Here is a 20,689-nt window from a genome sequence, read left to right as displayed (position 1 = left end):
GTATGAGCTGACAAACATGTATAAAGGCCTAGTGTACTGTCTGACATGATAGATAATTAGTAGAAGAGGTTCCTCAACATGGGGAAATACACATAAATCCCAATTTTTATCTACAAATTGTGTATTCTTAGATATCTCTTCATAAAGATTCATTCTGTATAATATAGATAACAAAATGCAAATGCTTATTAAAAGTCCTAATGCATGCCAGTGCTGCTTTGGTTAGGACAATATCTTGGTTGGAACAAGCTACACAATGTGTGGTAGCAACTCCAAAACCATTAAGACTGAGTACGTTAAAATGTATTTCACTGTCATCTGGAGTAACCATGAGCCCTCTGGCTCTCCAGGATAGCTCGCTTCCAAGGGCTGATACAAGCATTTACACAGATTCCATATTTTAGCATACAATCTGGAACACTTGGCCTTCAGAATCAAGGTAGAAGAGAAAATGGGAATAAGTCACACATTCCTTGAGGTACTTTTGATTGAAAGTGACGCATGTTTCTCTATACTCAGAACTGGTGGCATGCTCACACCACCAAACTACAAGGGAGTTTGGGAAATGAGTACTGTATCAGGAATATTCAGTGAACTGTATTGTCTCTGGGATGTTGAAGAAACAATAAAATCATCAACAAAGATATTTAATGTATTGTACATATTTTAACAGTTATGATCTTTTTCATTTTATGTTATTTCATTCTATTTTACTTTAACTTCTGGGATATATGTGCTGAGCGTGCAGGTTTGTTACATGGGTATACATGTACCATGGTGGTTTGCTGCACCTATCAACTCATGATCTAGCTTTTAAGCCCCACATGCATTAGGTATTTGTCTAATACTCTCCCTCCCCTTTCTTCCAACTCCCAACAGGCCCCAGTGTGTAATGTTCCCCTCCCTGTGTCCATGTGTTCTCATTTCCTCACCAGCATCTATTGTTTCCAGACGTTTTAATGATCACCATTCTAACTGGCATGAGATGGTATCTCATTGTGGTTTTGATTTGCATTTCTCTAATGACCAGTGATGATGAGCTTTTTTTTCATAGGTTTTTTGGCCGCATAATGTCTTCTTTTGAGAGGTGTCTGTTCATATCCTTTGTCCACTTTTTGATGGGGTTGTTTTTTTCTTGTAAATTAGTTTAAGTTTCTAGTAGATTCTGGATATTACACCTTTGTCAGATGGGTAGATTGCAAAATTTTTCTCCCATTCTGTAGGTTGCCTGTTCACTCTGATGATAGTTTCTTTTGCTGAGCAGAAGCTCTTTATTTTAATCAGATCCCATTTGTCAATTTTGGCTTTTGTTGCAATTGCTTTTGATGTTTTAGTCATGAAGTCTTTGCCCATGCGTGTGTCCTGAATGGTATTGCCTAGGTGTTCTTCTAGGGTTTTTATGGTTTTAGGTTTTACGTTTAAGTCTTTAATTCATCTAGAATTAATTTTTGGATAAGGTGTAAGGAAGGGGTTCAGTTTCTGTTTTCTGCATATGGCTAGCCAGTTTTCCCAACACCATTTATTAACTAGGGACTCCTTTCCCCATTGCTTTTTTTTTTTTGTCGGGTTTGTCGAAGATCAGATGGTTGTAGATGTGTGGTGTTACTTCTGAGGCTTCTGTTCTGTTCCATTGGTCTATATATCTGTTTTGGTACCAGTACCATGCTGTTTTGGTTACTGAAGCCTTATAGTATAGTTTGAAGTCAGGTAGCATGATGCCTTTGTTCTTTTTGTTTAGGCTTGTCTTGGCTATATGGGCTCTTTTATGGTTCCATGTGAAATTTAAAGTAGTTTTGCCTGGTTCTGTGTAGAAAGTAAATGGTATCTTGATGAGAATAGCATTGAATCTATAAATTACTTTGGGTAATATGGCCATTTTTATGATATTGATTATTCCTATGATATATTTTTAAAAGTGGTTTTGATGCTGATTTAAAGCCTTTATTTAGAAGATGAGGAGTGAACGTGTTCTTCATGTGTTCTATTTGTTTAGAATTTTAACCTTTCATAGCATTTTTATACATATCCAGTTTTAAAATATGGGTGTAAATTAAAAAATGTTCTGTAACAGTAACAAATTTTGTTTTACAGTTCTGATTTGAAACTAGCTTTTATCTTTCATAGTAGATAGACACAGCAAGATTAATGGTAATATTTGTACTAAAATCTTATATAAGCTTATTAAAAGTGTCTAATAATAAAAGTGTTTAAATACCAAAGGAACAAAAAGAGTTCCTTTTGCTGATGGATGATGAAGCCAAAGCTTATCAGAGAAGAGTCATTATGCATCATTATAGAAATCTAAAAATAATATTTTTATGGGTCAGTGAGGTTATTTTGAAAATTACAAGTGTAGCATTTTGTTAAAAAAAATTGTCAAGATAAGTACCTCTGAGGCTTACATTGTCTATGATGATTCTTTGTTGACAGAAAAAAAGTCTGCATCATTCTTCTCAAAAATGAAATAAAATTTCAAGAGAGCATATCCTAATAACAGGGATAGAGGTGTGATGGTATCATAATTTTATGGAGCACTAATATAAATTCAGGCAAAATTGATCTCCCGTGTTTTATCTATTAAGCAACATTTGGGAATATGGTTTCTTTCAGTTGAAATTCTGAGTAAAAAGTTCAACAGAGTTGGTTTGACCAGATCTATATAGTGTGCGTGCTTTGAACTGTCTGCTCTCATGCCAGTACTCCATCTTTAATTGAGAAGACACTTCAATGGTAAAAGCTTGCAGCTACTTCTTCATGTGTGTAATTTTCTCTGGCACTGGAGACCGTCTATGCCTCTAGTTTGTCAGAGGAGCTCTTAAAAATGGGAAAATTTTAACAAATTAACATTATTTATACTCACTGACAAGTATCCAATGTACCTTAGCTGGTTCACTAAAGGTGTTAACAAAAAGGGGTCCCGATTCAGACCCCAAGGGAGGGTTTTCCTTCAAAAAGAATTCGAGGCAGTGACCACAAAGTGAAAGCAAGTTTATTAGAAAAATAAAGGAATAAAGAATGACTACTCCATAGGCAGAGCAGCAGCTTGGGCTGCTCGACTGATAATACTTAATAGTTATTTATTGATTATATGCTAAACAATGGGTGAATTATTCAGGAGTTTTCCAAGAAAGAGGTGGACAATTCCCAAAACTGAGGGTTCCTCCCCTTTTTAGACTATGCAGGGCAACTTCCTGACATTTCCGTGGCATTTGCAAACTATCATGGTGCTGGTGGGAGTGTCTTTTAGGCATGCTAATGCATTACAGTTAGTGTATAATGAGCAGTGAGGACAACCAGAAGTCACTTTCATGACCGTCTTGTTTTTGGTGGGATTTGGGGCTGGCTTCTTCACTGAAACCTGTTTTATCAGCAAGGTCTTTGTGACCTGGATCTTGTGCTGACCTCTTCTCTCTTCCTGTGACTTAGAATGCCTAACCTCCTGGGAATGCAGCCCAATAGGTCTCAGCCTCAGTTTGCCTAGCCCCTGTTCAAGACAGAGTCACCCTGGTTCAAACGCCTCTGACATAGTGACAGGAGTTTTAAAGTCAGGTGTTTTAAACTCAATTTCTCAGCTACTATTACCAGCTGTTGTATAAAGCTTCTCAAATCAAACCTATTGATGCCTCTAGATGTATGTCCAGGTTTAGCTCCTGAGAAAGTAGGATATCCACCAAATGTAATTTTGACTTTAGTGTCTATAGGGACAAGTAAATCATACTGGCTTCATCCTTACCAGAACAGACTCCATCTTATTCAAGAGATTCTTAGGTACACTGTTAAAACCTAGAGGGTGGTAAAAACATTTCTTATTTTTCCCATGTGGCTGCCCTTTGGTTATGTCAAAGTCCCTTTTGATTAAGCATTCAAAGTGCCCTTTATATTCCTATCTTCCCCCCTCTCCTATTTTTTTTACATCTTCCCTTTCCCTCATACTTCTCCATCTCTACCCACACACAAGCACACACCTGCATGGGTTCCTGGCTTCCACTGGGCATCACTGTCACTGAGATACTAGTAACTATATCAGCAAGGTCAAGTCTTGTTTCACTCTGGTGCACCTTTTGCTTTAGAGGGAAATGAATGTAAGGTAAACTTTGGCTTCACTAATATGAATTACTTCTCTCAGCATTATTCTGATGCATTATTACCTTAAAATCTATTCTTACCTTGCAGAAGACCTAAAGAGACCATGTAAACACTTTCAAGTTCTTTAAATGAAGTGAAGAGAAACAGGATGAAGGAAAAAGGAAACTGGTTCACAACTATCCTCCTCCCACTAATTACCAATGACTTAAGGCCTTGGAATCAAGTCATTTTTCAGGACCCAAAAGCTATTGGCCCAAATATCTGGCAGTTAATCCTAATACATTTTATTTTATCATCAGATTCAATGTTTAATCTTCCTAAGATGCCAAACTGACTGGTGATTATGACTCAGTACAAATGTGCTTAAATTACCAAAAATTTGAATTTTACATATTTTTTATTAACAGAGAAGCTCAGACTAAGCTGATATTTCCTGTACCAACACTAAAAGCCAACTATCTGTAAGTATTCATTAAAAGGAAGAGATGATCATTTTTCTTAAACAATTGCATACCAAATCCAAATTAAACAATTTGCTCATTTATTTTTCCTGTTTCCTGCTCTACATTTCAATTCCTCTTATTTAGGAGTCTGTATTTACTCATAACTCTTAGCAATCATTAAATAAAATATAACATAAATAGAAAAGTAAGTCTGACATATTATACTTCAAAGTCAGAAATAATATGCTAGATTTACTTTCCAAGTTCTCCTTGAAAGGATTCAATAAATTATTCTGAGAGTTATTTCAGGAGTATTGACTGAAGAGCATAGCTTTAATTTTCAGCTTTTAACCATAGCATAGAGGATCCTACAGGGATGTTGCTAACTCCTCAAGTGCCTTACCTGGACTGGAGAGTAGGGAGGAGAATATAAACCAAATAAAAACTACCTTTGTGTGCATTCATCTACTGGTTTATCATTCAAAGTTTCACAGATAATAATCAATAATGTACAGAATAAATTTCTCTGTTGGGAGTTTTAATCAGTTGAAGAAAAACAGTCTCTAAGGATCTTATCAGTATTTGGAAAACACAATTACATCAAGTTTATACATTGACTCTACCAGTTCCACTTCTTCACATTACTTTGATTAATTTCTTCACACACACACGCACACACACACACACACATACACACTTAATTTTTAACTTTTCTATAGTCCTAAAAGTCAACAGCAAAAATTTTTCAAATATGAGAAGTCCATAAAAATGTTTAAATGCTGGTAATGGTTAAAATTAACAGACAAATCAATGGAAAAGAATAAATCATCTAGAAATGGCTTCACTTACAGGAAAGTCATATATTATTAAGGACTTGACAAGCGTGGAAGGAGAGGATTATTAATTATTGAATAAATGATGTTTGAAAAACTGGTTACTTTTTTTTTTAAAAAAGTAAGAGTAAATTTAGACCATTATCACAGTGTTACCAAATAAAATATAAGTTGATTGAGGTAAACATAAAAGTTACAGAAAAATTGGAAGAAAACAAATAAAAAAGTATCAAATGTCAGGAATGGCATGGTATCTAGAAGCAATGAGAAACAAACTAAATTAAAGATAAACAGCTTTGCATACACACACACAAACTAAAATTTTTGAACGTCAAAAAATATAAGGTAAAAGATGAAATATTGGGAATGAATTTTAGGAAGTTTTACAAAGAAAATATATGCATTTCAGGCAAATACACATGAGGAACATCAGACTAACATGAGTAACCGCATAAATAGATCATGTATGATTAAAAATAAAATACAGGTTAGGCATGCCTAATGCAGAAATCCAAAATCTAAAATGCCCCAAAATTCAAAACTTTTTGAGCACCAAAATGATGCCATAGGTGGAAAATTCCACACATAACTACAATCAATAAGTGTGGATACTTCCACACCTAAGTACCATCTTTGCTTCATGCACAAAATTATTAAAAATATTGTACACAATTACCTTCTGGCTATGTATATAAGATGTATATGAAACATAAATGAATTCTGTGTTTAGACTTCAGTCCTATCCCCAAGAGTTCTGATTATACAAATATTCCAAAATCCAAAAAAAATCTGAAATTGGAAATGCTTCTGGTCCCAACCATTTTGAATAAGGAATACTCAACCTGTAATATAAAGTATCTAGTGATAAAAGAAAATAAAAATAGTCTAAGTTCATCCATATGTACTTTTAGATTTTTTTTTTAGTTTTTATTATTATTATTATTATTATTATACTTTAGGTTTTATGGTACATGTGCGCAATGTGCAGGTAAGTTACATATGTATACATGTGCCATGCTGGTGTGCTGCACCCACTAACTCGTCATCTAGCATTAGGTATATCTCCCAGTGCTATCCCTCCCCCCTCCCTCCACCCCACAACAGTCCCCAAAGTGTGATGTTCCCCTTCCTGTGTCCATGTGTTCTCATTGTTCAATTCCCACCTATAAGTGAGAATATGCGGTGTTTGGTTTTTTGTTCTGGCGATAGTTTACTGAGAATGATGATTTCCAATTTCATCCATGTCCCTACAAAGGACATGAACTCATCATTTTTTATGGCTCCATAGTACTCCATGGTGTATATGTGTCACATTTTCTTAATCCAGTCTATCATTGTTGGACATTTGGGTTGGTTCCAAGTCTTTGCTATTGTGAATAATGCTGCAATAAACATACGTGTGCATGTGTCTTTATAGCAGCATGATTTATAGTCCTTTGGGTATATACCCAGTAATGGGATGGCTGGGTCGAATGGAATTTCTAGTTCTAGATCCTTGAGAAATCGCCACACTGACTTCCACAAGGGTTGAACTAGTTTACAGTCCCACCAACAGTGTAAAAGTGTTCCTATTTCTCCACATCCTCTCCAGCACCTGTTGTTTCCTGACTTTTTAATGATTGCCATTCTAACTGGTGTGAGATGGTATCTCATTGTGGTTTTGATTTGCATTTCTCTGATGGCCAGGGATGGTGAGCATTTTTTCATGTGTTTTTTGGCTGCATAAATGTCTTCTTTTGAGAAGTGTCTGTTCATGTCCTTCGCCCGCTTTTTGATGGGGTTATCATGAGTGAACTCCCATTCACAATTGCTTCAAAGAGAATAAAATACCTAGGAATCCAACTTACAAGGGATGTGAAGGACCTCTTCAAGGAGAACTACAAACCACTGCTCAAGGAAATAAAAGAGGATACAAACAAATGGAAGAACATTCCATGCTCATGGGTAGAAAGAATCAATATCGTGAAAATGGCCATCCTTCCCAAGGTAATTTACAGATTCAATGCCATCCCCATCAAGCTACCAATTACTTTCTTCACAGAATTGGAAAAAACTACTTTAAAGTTCATATGGAACCAAAAAAGAGCCCGCATCACCAAGTCAATCCTAAGCCTAAAGAACAAAGCTGGAGGCATCACACTACCTGACTTCAAACTATACTACAAGGCTACAGTAACCAAAACAGCATGGTAATGGTACCAAAACAGAGATATAGATCAATGGAACAGAACAGAGCCGTCAGAAATAATGCCACATATCTACAACTACCTGATCTTTGACAAACCTGACAAAAACAAGAAATGGGGAAAGGATTCCCTATTTAATAAATGGTGCTGGGAAAACTGGCTAGCCATATGTAGAAAGCTGAAACTGGATCCCTTCCTTACACCTTATACAAAAATCAATTCAAGATGGATTAAAGACTTAAATGTTAGACCTAAAACCATAAAAACCCTAGAAGAAAACCTAGGCATTACCATTCAGGACATAGGCATGGGCAAGGACTTCATGTCTAAAACACCAAAAGCAATGGCAACAAAAGCCAAAATTGACAAATGGGATCTAATTAAACTAAAGAGCTTCTGCACAGCAAAGGAAACTACCATCAGAGTGAACAGGCAACCTACAAAATGGGAGACAATTTTTGCAACCTATTCATCTGACAAAGGGCTAACATCCAGAATCTACAATGTACTTTTAGATTATATGTAAAAATATTAACACTGTGTATACATTAGACAAAAAGATCCTTTAATCTAATATACCTGTAATATAAAGTACCTACTGATAAAAGAAAAGAAAAATAGTCTAAGTTCATCCACCTGTACTTTTAGATTATATGTAAAAATATTAACACTGTATATACATTAGGCAAAAAGATCCCTTAATCTAATATACATGCAAATTAAAAAGTGTGACATGATGATTTATTTTTTAGCTATTAATGAAGCAAAGATTTTACAAACAAAAACATCCAATGCTGGTGAGTATGGACATTTCCAAAGACTGTTGCTAATAGTTTAAATATCTACTTTGGAAAGAACATGGCAACACTCATATAGCAATATGTGAAAATTGAGCCCTTTGTAAATCAGTTTTGGTTGGGGCCCCAACATGATAGGTGATAAATAATCCCCTGTTTTATGATGAAGTGCTAGACCATCTACAGGAGCTGCAGAGGAAGAGTCCAAAGTCAACAGAAACTCAATACATCATTTACCTCCTTGCTATATAAACAGAGGCCAAGAATTTAATTAAAGAAGTGGAAGGCTTAAGAGAGGTGGTGTTTAGAGAAATATAGGGATGCTTTTTTCTTACTTCCAGCATAGTAAGAAGTAATTTAAAGAAACAATTTAGAATCTTTAATGTGATTTCCCTAAGTTGAGGGACAATGGAGGGTGAAGGGGTGGTCTCCTGAAGGAGCTTCTGATAAACCCGAGATACCTAAATGGAAAGAATGTGGCTGAAGGGACCCAAAATAGCACTGTAGAACAACTCTCTCACTGACAGAGTGAGAGGTGTTTGTAAGGCATGTGATTGGAAATTGCTGGAGGGTTTGGTGCAGGGAGGTGAAGTGATCTGATTTATGTTTTTAAAGGCTTACTTAGGCTGAGGAGTGGACTAATGATAATAGTAATTGTAATGGATAACTTTTTTTTTTATTACTATACTTCAAGTTTTAGGGTACATGTGCACAATGTGCAGGTTAGTTACATATGTATACATGTGCCATGCTGGTGTGCTGCACCCACCAACTCGTCATTTAGCATTAGGTATATCTCCTAATGCTATCTCTCCCCCCTCCCCTCACCCCACAACAGTCCCCAGAGTGTGATGTTCCCCTTCCTGTGTCCATGTGTTCTCATTGTTCAATTCCCATCTATGAGTAAGAACATGCGGTGTTTGGTTTTTGGTCCTTGCGATAGTTTACTGAGAATGATGATTTCCAATTTCATCCATGTCCCTACAAAGGACAAGAACTCATCATTTTTTATGGCTGCATAGTATTCCATCGTGTATATGTGCCACATTTTCTTAATCCAGTCTATCATTGTTGGACATTTGGGTTGGTTCCAAGACTTTGCTATTGTGAATAGTGCTGCAATAAACATACGTGTGCATGTGTCCTTATAGCAGCATGATTTATAGTCCTTTGGGTATATACCTAGTAATGGGATGGCTGGGTCAAATGGTATTTCTAGTTCTAGATCCCTGAGGAATCGCCACACTGACTTCCACAATGGTTGAACTAGTTTACAGTCCCACCAACAGTGTAAAAGTGTTTCTATTTCTCCACATCCTCTCCAGCACCTGTTGTTTCTTGACTTTTTAATGATTGCCATTTTAACTGGTGTGAGATGGTATCTCATTGTGGTTGTGATTTGCATTTCTCTGATGGCCAGTGATGATGAGCATTTTTTCATATGTCTTTTGGCTGCATAAATGTCTTCTTTTGGGAAGTGTCTGCTCATATCCTTTGCCCACTTTTTGATGGGATTGTTTGTTTTTTTCTTGTAAATTTGCAAAATTCAACAAGCCTTCATGCTAAAAACTCTCAATAAATTAGGTATTGATGGGACGTATCTCAAAATAATAAGAGCTATCTATGACAAACACACAGCCAATATCATACTGAATGGGCAAAAACTGGAAGCATTTCCTTTGAAAACAGGCACAAGACAGGGATGCCCTCTCTCACCACTCCTATTCAACATAGTGTTGGAAGTTCTGGCCAGGGCAATTAGGCAGGAGAAGGAAATAAAGGGTATTCAATTAGGAAAAGAGGAAGTCAAATTGTCCCTGTTTGCAGACGACATGATTGTATATCTAGAAAACCCCATTGTCTCAGCCCAAAATCTCCTTAAGCTGATAAGCAACTTCAGCAAAGTCTCAGGATACAAAATCAATGTACAAAAATCACAAGCATTCTTATACACCAATAACAGACAAACAGAGAGCCAAATCATGAGTGAACTCCCATTCACAATTGCTTCAAAGAGAATAAAATACCTAGGAATCCAACTTACAAGGGATGTGAAGGACCTCTTCAAGGAGAACTACAAACCACTGCTCAGTGAAATAAAAGAGGATACAAACAAATGGAAGAACATTCCATGCTCATGGGTAGGAAGAATCAATATCGTGAAAATGGCCATACTGCCCAAGGTAATTTATAGATTCAATGCCATCCCCATCAAGCTACCAATGACTTTCTTCACAGAATTGGAAAAAACTACTTTAAAGTTCATATGGAACCAAAAAAGAGCCCGCATCGCCAAGTCAATCCTAAGCCTAAAGAACAAAGCTGGAGGCATCATGCTACCTGACTTCAAACTATACTACAAGGCTAGAGTAACCAAAACAGCATGGTACTGGTACCAAAACAGAGATATAGATCAATGGAACAGAACAGAGCCCTCTGTAATGGTTAACTTTTTGTGTTCACTGGACTTGGCCATTGAGTGCCCAGACATTTGTCAGACTATTCTGAGTGTGTCTCTGAGGGTGTTTCTGGATGAGATCAACATTTGAATCAATAGACTGAGTAAAGAAGACTGCCCTCCCAGGTGTGGGTGGATACCACTTAATCAATTGAAGATCTGAACAGAATGAAAGGGCTAAGAGGGAACGCCTGATTTCTCACTGCTTGAGTTGGACCGTTAGTCTTTTCCTCTCTTCAGACTTTGTATTATTCTATTTTCATACTGCTATAGATAACTGCCTGAGACTGGGTAATTTGTAAAGGAAAGAGGTTTAATTGACTCATAGTTCTGCATGGCTGGGGAGGCCTCAGAAAACTTACAATCATGGCAGAAGGTAAAGGGGAAGTAAGGCACCTTCTTCACAAGGAGGGAGAAATGCTGAGCAAAAGGGGAAAGAGTCCCTTATAAAACCATCAGATCTCATGAGAACTCACTCACTATCCGGAGAACAGCATGGGAGAAACTGCCCCCATGATTCAATTGCCTCCACCTGGTCTCTTCCTTGACAAGTGGGGATTACGGGGATCACAGTTCAAGATGAGACTTGGGTCAGGACACAAAGGCTAGCCGTGTCAGACTTGAACTGAAAAATTAGCTCTTTTTGAGTCTTGAGCCTGCTATCTTTTAGACTGGAACTACACCATCAGCTCTCCTGGGTCTCTAGCTTGCAGACTACAGATTTGGGGACTTTTTATCCCTCATAATTGTGTGAACCATTCCTTTTGCTAACTCTCTCTCTTCTTGGTTCTGCTTTTCTTGTGAACCTAACATAGTAAAAATAACAATATTATGAATATTAACATTGAGTGTTTTTTGTACTAGATGCTATCCAAATGCTTTATATTTAGATATGTCAATCCATATAATCCCCACAACTCTAATGAAAGTTATTATTATGGTCACTATTTTAGATATAAAGAAACTGACACAACTAATTAGAGGCCAGGTCCAAGATTTTCATTTATACAGTCTACTTCCAGCACTCACTCTTTGACCCCCTATACTTCATACTCCAGAGTGACTCCAAACAAAGACTATGGGTGAGTACAATAGTGTAATCAGAGAGACCATTACAAGGATCTTGACGGTTAGACAAGAAATAACAGTGACTGGGACTAGGTTTGGAGTAGATTCGAAGCATATTTTAAAGGTGCAGTATGAGAGACAAATGTCAAAAACACCAAAGCATGATGTAGGGGAAAAAAACCTGAGATTTTTGGAGTTAATTTAATACTCCAATATACTTAAATTCTCCTGTCTTGTATATTAACTTTGTTTATAATCTATTATAATTTTAACCGTTTCAACATTTCATTTTAATACATTTAAAATTGTATGTATTCATTTAAAATTATATCTATGTATAGGTATATACATACACACATATATATTTCATTGGAAATTACATGCACACTTTTCGTTTATGTGGTTTATGTGTATTTTTACTGAGACTATAGTTATCAAATTCTCAAAAAAGCTGTGTCCTCATGAAAGTTTAAAAGTGTGAATTTTTATTAAATAGGGAATCCTTTCCCCATTTCTTGTTTTTGTCAGGTTTGTCGAAGATCAAATAGTTGTAGATATGCGGCATTATTTCTGACAGCTCTGTTCTGTTCCATTGATCTATATCTCTGTTTTGGTACCAGTACCATGCTGTTTTGGTTACTGTAGCCTTGTAGTATAGTTTGAAGTCAGGTAGCGTGATGCCTCCAGCTTTGTTCTTTTGGCTTAGGATTGACTTGGCGATGCGGGCTCTTTTTTGGTTCCATATGAACTTTAAAGTAGCTGGGAAAACTGGCTAGCCATATGTAGAAAGCTGAAACTGGATCCCTTCCTTACACCTTATACAAAAATTAATTCAAGATGGATTAAAGACTTAAATGTTAGACCTAAAACAATAAAAACCTTAGAAGAAAACCTAGGCATTACCATTCAGGACATAGGCATGGGCAAGGACTTCATGTCTAAAACACCAAAAGCAATGGCAACAAAAGCCAAAATTGACAAATGGGATCTAATTAAACTAAAGAGCTTCTGCACAGCAAAGGAAACTACCATCAGAGTGAACAGGCAACCTACAAAATGGGAGAAAATTTTCGCAACCTACTCATCTGACAAAGGGCTAATATCCAGAATCTACAATGAACTCCAACAAATTTACAAGAAAAAAACAAACAACCCCATCAAAAAGTGGGCGAAGGACATGAACAGACACTTCTCAAAAGAAGACATTTATGCAGCCAAAAAACACATGAAAAAATGCTCACCATCACTGGCCATCAGAGAAATGCAAATCAAAACCACAATGAGATACCATCTCACACCAGTTAGAATGGCAATCATTAAAAAATCAGGAAACAACAGGTGCTGGAAAGGATGTGGAGAAATAGGAACACTTTTACACTGTTGGTGGGACTGTAAACTAGTTCAACCCTTGTGGAAGTCAGTGTGGCGATTCCTCAGGGATCTAGAACTAGAAATTCCATTTGACCCAGCCATCCCATTACTGGGTATATATCCAAAGAACTATAAATCATGCTGCTATAAAGACACATGCACACGTATGTTTATTGCAGCATTATTCACAATAGCAAAGACTTGGAACCAATCCAAATGTCCAACAATGATAGACTGGATTAAGAAAATGTGGCACATATACACCATGGAATACTATGCAGCCATAAAAAATGATGAGTTCATGTCCTTTGTAGGGACATGGATGAAATTGGAAATCATCATTCTCAGTAAACTATCGCAAGAACAAAAAACCAAACACTGCATATTCTCACTCATAGGTGGGAATTGAACAATGAGAACACATGGACACAGGAAGGGGAACATCACACTTCGGGGACTGTTGTGGGGTGGGAGGATGGGGGAGGGATAGCATTGGGAGATATACCTAATGCTAGATGATGAGTTGGTGGGTGCAGCACACCAGCATGGCACATGTATACATATGTAACTCCTGCACGTTGCGCACATGTACCATAGAGCCTAAAGTATAATAATAATAATAGTAATAATAATAAAAATTAAATAAAAAAATTAAATAAAAAAATATAATAAAAAGTGTGCATTTTTAAAAAGTTTCTATCAGGAGTCACTAGCATACAATATAAATGCATAAACCCCATCAGAGCCAAAAAAACTATCTGGTAATGTTCTTGAGTGGAACCTTGATTACTGGAAATAAAAGTTGCTTCCAGCTTCTGGGACAGAGAAGATATTAAATGTAGTGGCCTTTATCAAGACAGAAAGGGGTGTGGAGGAGAAGGTTTGGACAAGGACAGGAGGATTGGTACAAAGAATCAGGAGTTGTGATTTAAACATTCTACGTTTGAAAGGGCTTTATGCTTCTAAGCAGAGATCCTGACTAAGTGGTTTCATGTAAGAATCTGGAGCTCAAGGGAGGGTGCAATGCTGGAGAGTAAATTTGAGGATTATCATTTTATGTATAATATTTAAAGCCAAGACACTAGAAATGAAACTGTGAAGAGTGTTTAAATAAAAAGCAGAAGGCAGCCCATAACCAAGTCATTCCAGTATCTGAAGCTTGGAAATAGGTGGCAAAGGACAGTGAAAAGGAGTGGATATAAAGGTCAGATAAAAATCAGGAAATATTGGTATTTCAAAAGCCAAGAGAAGAAAGTGTTTCAAGGAGAACTCAACTGTGGGAAATGCAGCTGAAGGAGCAAGTAAGATGAAAGAAAAAAGTGACAATTGGCAAAGTGGAGCTGAGAGAGAGCCATTTTGTCAGAGTGACTGGGAACAAGCCTCACTGAAGTGGACTGAGAAGAAGCAGACAGGAGGTGGAGGTAGTGACGTTAAGCAAGCATATAAATAATTACAACATTCATGTTACCAGTATTATTTAATGAAAATCCAAATCCTCTCTCACTAAAAATTTTAAAATTTTTTAGTAGGAAAGTCTCAATTGGAACACTGGTGTGTGTGTGCATGTGCCTGTGGTGTGTGTGCATGTGTGCATGCCTCTATGTGGGGTGTGTGTGTGTGTGTGAGATTCTCCTTTGGCTCACTTGCTATCCCTGTCTGGGGTCTCTGAAACCACCGCACGTCCATGAGTCACCAGGAGGACCCAAAGGACTCAGGACTTAGCATATAGTCATACTTATGGCTATGATTGATTACAGTGAAAAGATGCAAAGTATTATCAACAAAGGAAAAAGGCACATGGGGCCAAGTCTGGAGGAGACCAGGCACAAGTTTCCAATAGTTCTCTCCCAATGGAGTCAGACAGGACATGCTTAATTCCTCCATCATCAAATTGTGACAACCCATATGAAATATTGCTGATCAGGGAAGCTCATTGGAGACTCAGTGTCCAAAGTTTTTATTGGGGGCTGATCGCATAGACATCCTCTTCTTAGCACATACCAAAATCCCAGACTCGCAGAAGAAAAGTAGGTGTTTGACACAAATCACATGTTTGTAAAAAACTATTTAGGCATGGGGAGCCCCTCTTATCAATTACGGAATGGTAAGAATTGTCCCAAAAATAAACAATCCTAAATATCAGCCAACAGTCAACCCTACTTTCTAATGATAGCAATCTCAGGCCTGCTATGTTAACTCTTTTCTGTACATCATCCAAAGTTGATTGCATCTTCTCTGTGTCTAACATGATTTTAGCAGTTTTCTGAATTCAGTGCACACCCATCAGAAAGGCTTAACAAGGAGAAAGGTAATGAGTGAGTGAACATTGTGTGGTTTCAGCCAGTTTATCCATGAAGTCTGACAGTCAAGCAGACTCATCCACCCACTTGAGGGGCAGAGCAATGGTGCTGGCTTTCAAAAGAACTGGTAAAGGCATAAGGAGACCGGAACTTAAAATAAATAGAATATCAAACGATAATATTATTATGTAATAGTGCTTAACAAGACATTCTAGCTCCTACCTTTTATCTGCCATTCAAATTATTATATCTAGATACTAGTATTTCCCAATTGTTGGGAACAATGCCAGACAACACCCAGAAGATGGAAGGTCAAAAGAAAAAAGGTTGAGGTGTCAGTCACACAAAGAGACCTACTCTGGTCAAGACCAACTCTGGTTTCTGGTAGTCTATTCTAGGTATCCATCACTGCATAAGAAAAGATCCTACAACCCAGTGGCTTAAAGCAATAACTATTTTATCTTAGAATTTGTGTGCATTAGAACTTTGGGCAGGAGTTAGCTGAGTGATTCCTGTGTTGTTTATGAGTATCCCTTTGTAGTTTTCAACTTGTTTAGGGATGGTCTGGAGGGAACAAGATGTCTTTACTCATATAACTAGCATCTTGATGGTGATGGCTGAAACACCAAACTCAGCTAAGAATATTAACCAGGGCACCTGCACATGACCTCCTTAGGTGGTTGGTCTCAGGGTACTTGGACTTCTTACATGCAGGTCCAGACTCCCAGAGAGAACTTCCAAGACCAAGGTGGAAGCTTCAAGGCTTTTTCTAACATAGCCACAGAAGTTCCAGAACATTATTATTGCTATATTCTATCAGTCAAAGAACTCATTAAAGCCAGCTAAGATTCAAGGAAGGGGCAATTAGACTTTACTTCTTGATGGGAAGAGCAGCAAGCAATATGTAGCCATGTTTAGTCTACCACATTTACTATTTCCAAATTTCTCCTCTATTATTGTGAACCATGATCGTCTCTTGCCATGCTTTTATTCTCATTTCATTCATTAAAAGGCAGGGCACTATTTTTCAAAAGAAGGATAACTCCACTTCTCTAAGACGTTGCTAGAAGACTGTATTAATTAGTTTTTCCTTCACACCCATAAAGCACTGGTGTTTATTTTGAAAAGCAAAGGACCTCCAGGAACTTCTCTTGGATCTATACATGTGAAATAATAATAAATTTATCTGATATATAAATATGATGTAAGACGTATCTGGGCCTGTTCTCTAAATAGAATGGAGAATTATTTTTTTACCATAATAGCCTAGGGTTTAATTTAGTATAGGGTAACATGGTAGGACAGGTAAAAACAAAATTCCTATAAGGGAAATAACATTGGCAAAAATATTTGAGGAAGGTGTTTAAAGTGATTCAAAATGTGAAAGTGCATTCAGTAGTCATAATAAATGACTACGTACAACCACAAAGCCATTAGAGGCTAGTTGGATTTTTGTTTTAGGACTGGGATACCATGAATTAATTTGTATACATATATTAAATATCTTTTACATATTAAAGGTCACAATTTTCTTCTTCCTACTATTAATAATTATCCTATTAAACTATTCACAAGCTAAAATGATAACTAGTTTTCAACTAGAAAGGACTTCTCTATTTCTAAAGGCAAAACAAAGTAAAGAACGTTCTTTTTCAATATCATTAGCAAAGGAGTAGTCTGTCTACAAACAAGCTATATTATATACAAGATAATATCACAAAGTGTGCATTTGAGTTTTAAACATCATCCAAATTTACTTTATATAGGTACCACTTCAGTAATTACTTTAATAATTGCTGCATCCTAGCAACTAATAATGGACTGCATTTCTCAATGCAAATATACCTCAGAGGGTGTATTTGGAAATTCACAGGAAGAAAAGAGACATTTGCCTTCTTAAGGGGAACTTGGCCTCTTGTCTCTCTTCCTCTTGGAATAAAACTGTAAATGAAAATGGAGACAGCGAGTGTGCTTATACTTAAAGCACAGCCCTGTCAATATGGGGCTAACTTGAGCCTTTTCATTTTCAACTCTCAGCCAAGACTAAGATGGATCTTAATTCTGAGTTTTATTTCAAGAATATTATGTACTAGGCCAGATGAAAAAGTGGTGAGATTTTTAACTTTTGAGCTAAACTTTAACAGTTGCCATAGAAAATGTTCTTCTCTTAAACTAATCACCAGAAAGGCTGTTAGACAGTTACCTCACCTGTGTATCAGTATTCATTATCAAGTCAACAGAGAAATCAGTGGTTGATCTGATTTCATCTTTTCTGGATATGGAAAACATTGCTATGAAATCTTTATTTGTGCCAACTTGCTCCAGAGCTACCTCAGGACCAGGGTTCCAAATGGTCAGGTGGGGCTCACCCACAAGGCCTTTGCTTGGCAGAGCCAGATCTGTACCCCAGCCCCCAAGCCCAGAGCCTTGTGGCTAGAGTCAATTTGCTATGGGTGCCAGAGGCATCTGTCATTGTGATAAAGTGGCCCCTCTCACATCTACCTGACAGCCTGCCGCCTTCAGCAAGGTCTTTATATAACCCTGAGTGGAGTGAAAATAAGGATAAATACAAAGGGAAGAAAAGACGCCTTTAAACTTGATGTTTAGTTTAGATTTTTATATTTTAAAAATTCACTCCTGACCACACACCATTCCCCTGGTTTAGAGTTAATGACCCAATTAATGAGGACTCTGGCCTTTTTCAGTTAAATCAATCAGCCTCAGAGATAATGAAATGAGAAATGTGTCTTAATATTTAAGGGACAACAGGATTTCTCAGTTATTTTCTGCAGGTTGAAATCTACAGTGAAGACTCATAATCTTCTTTTAGTGATGTTAGAGATTGGCTTTGTAGAGGTGTCAGGTTTTAACAAATTAAAAACAAAATAAAACAGGATGCCCAATTAAATTTGAATTTTTGGTAAACCAGGAATTTTTTAGTGTAAATACATACTTTGCAATACTTTGACATACTAATACTAAAAAAATTATTCATTGTTTCATAGAAATTTAAACTTTACTGAGTGTCCTGTATTTTATCTGGTAACCCTCATTTTGTAAGTCTTTAAATATGTGTTGCATTTCTACAACTGAACTTATAAATCTCTTTTGAATTAAATAGAATAATAATATCTAAATGGAGGAAACTTTTTAAAAGAAGAAATGTCATGTCACAGAAATCCTTATAAATACCCTAAAATCATTAAACATCATATTATTTTTATTCCCCTTTCTCCCCTCAATCAATAACTACAGGGTTGGTTGAAATGTAAATGGTAGTTCAGTGGCCTGAGTATTTTATAACTTAGTCAAGAGATGAAACTGTTAATTAGGAAGAAATGACTCCTTGTTGTATGAAAAAATTGTTTTACTGGTATCATTGCTTGTTGTAAATTAACAGAAGGATACTCAGAAAATAAGGCAAGTGACAGACAATGCAGAAGACCTGTGGGTTGTTGGGCACTGTTTTTATACAGGTCAGTGACGAGAAAAGTCAGATGGAGCATTTATTCAACATTTCAGTATTGTCACAGAATGCTAAGAGACCAATCCTAACTAAACTCCATTGTTATAATGGATACCTTATAATACCTTACATTAAATACCTTACATTAAAATGCATGCTTTGCTTCTCATGGTAAATGGTTAACTGAACCAATAGTGGGCTACTGTATGTTTTATGTTATGTGTGTGTGTGTGTGTGTGTGTGTATGTATGTTTGTATATATGTATGAATGTGTGTATATGTATACATGTAGACACATATATATGTACACACATATACACTCATACACAGTTACCTCCCAGACCAAGAATGGCAGCATTTTATCATAAATTTAAGTTATGGACCTATATTTAATATTGATAAATGCAACCGAAAAAATAAAATAACTATTACATATATAAGGCAGCCACAAGTTTTTGTATGTCAGTCCTTCAAAAATGTATATATCAATTAGCATTTGAGTGTTTTCTCTGTTTAAGTGATTAATCTGTTAACCTACAAAATTTAAAGTTGTTAGTGCTTCTTCTTTCCTTCCTTTTTCTTTCCTATTTTACAGGGTATTGCTTTTCTCCCTTCTACCAAACTTATTCATTTCTTGGAGAAAATAAACCCCATTTTAAGAAAAACAGCTGTAAGTTTTTTTCAGGGCATGTGTTATTGTGAAAATCGTCAAGGTAATTCATTTGAAGCAAATGCATTCACACTATCAGAAGAGGTTTATTAAAAGAAAGAGACATTAAACAAATTGATAGTATTAATGATACTGTAAGAAAAACTTTAACCTACATAAAAGAATACATAACCTCAGAACCAACCACTTGAAAGCAACAAGAACAACACTACTATTATTGAGTCTTCAGAAGTCTAGTATAACATTAAGTAAATTTGCATTTTTATTATGAAATTAAATTAATAAATCCAATTTACTTTGAGAATATTCTATAATTTTAACTTTATGAACTCAATCTGGCTTTTGCTGCTACTAGAATGAATTAGTGAAATTTTGATTTTGTGTGTGCGTTTGTATGTGTATGCACAATACCGTTTCATGTGTATCAATTACAAAGGTTATTGTAGTCCTATTTGTATGTCTCACTGAAGGGACTTGTGTACCAGTATTCTTTTCTTTGTTAATAACAATGAAGTTAATCGTCCTTGTTTTTTAGGAAGTAGTTAAATAATAGGTATTAAATATATCTCTTTGCATTTAAAAGGATCCATGCACTTATGTCTGCTACCTTCAGCTCATAGCAGTGAGGTAAGAAGCTATTTCATATACAGTGAGTCTTATGAAAAAATGCTTTAGGTAAGCAGATGTTGCCTTGAGTATTATGGTTTTAGAAAAATTACAATTAAAGCAGTGGAGATGGAGTATGAGAGGAGATAATATTTAACTAAGTGATAATTTATTTTGTTGAAAACCCAAAACCCCATTAGAGATTTCCACAAAGTTTCACACTCCTAATGATTCTAACTTTTCACACTGAGGGAAAAAGCTCTTGTTTAGGAATTTGACAGTAGAGCGTTGAAAGGTCATTTGTCAGCAGGGTCACTAAGTTGCAGAACTTGTTAGGAAAGCTTTATACTGCTTACCCACACATTGTTGCTGTCTCAAATCCCAGGGGCAGAACAATTAGGCAAA

The sequence above is a fragment of the Pongo abelii genome, chromosome 5 (assembly GCF_028885655.2).
Source record: "Pongo abelii isolate AG06213 chromosome 5, NHGRI_mPonAbe1-v2.0_pri, whole genome shotgun sequence".
NCBI classification, from domain to species: Eukaryota; Metazoa; Chordata; class Mammalia; order Primates; family Hominidae; genus Pongo; species Pongo abelii.
Note: the sequence above shows the minus strand (reverse complement) of the source record.